Raw genomic sequence first — 316 nt, 5'->3', positions numbered from 1 at the left:
ATATATTGCTTTCCTTGTTGCTGAGTATCTTTTATAGTTCAGCAATGTTTTTGCTTATAGCAGTTTCATAGCTTTGAGTAACTAAACATTAGAAATTTAGCTTCTTTATGTCATATTCTATAGACCAAAACTGATTGCTCCAATGACACATTATGTAGATTTCTCGTTATTTTAGGTACTCAGGTATAATTGTAACCACGTGGAACAATCTTTTTGCCTTATCTGCTGCTATTCCTTTTTTTCACAAGCAAAAGGCCAAAAATGATTAAAGCTGCAAGCAGCGATGGAGGGCCCTCGCTAACCTGCGCGCCGCGGG

General features: G+C 37.7%; 1 pseudogene; it reads left to right on the top strand.

Annotated features, from left to right (window-relative positions):
* Window positions 1-234, top strand: part of LOC116699239 (volume-regulated anion channel subunit LRRC8D-like) — a 5,275-nt pseudogene extending 5,041 nt beyond the window's left edge.
* The last annotated feature ends 82 nt before the right edge of the window (window positions 235-316 follow it).

Source organism: Etheostoma spectabile, chromosome 12, assembly GCF_008692095.1.
Source record: "Etheostoma spectabile isolate EspeVRDwgs_2016 chromosome 12, UIUC_Espe_1.0, whole genome shotgun sequence".
Taxonomy (NCBI): domain Eukaryota; kingdom Metazoa; phylum Chordata; class Actinopteri; order Perciformes; family Percidae; genus Etheostoma; species Etheostoma spectabile.
This window is presented reverse-complemented; position numbering and strand designations above follow the sequence as displayed.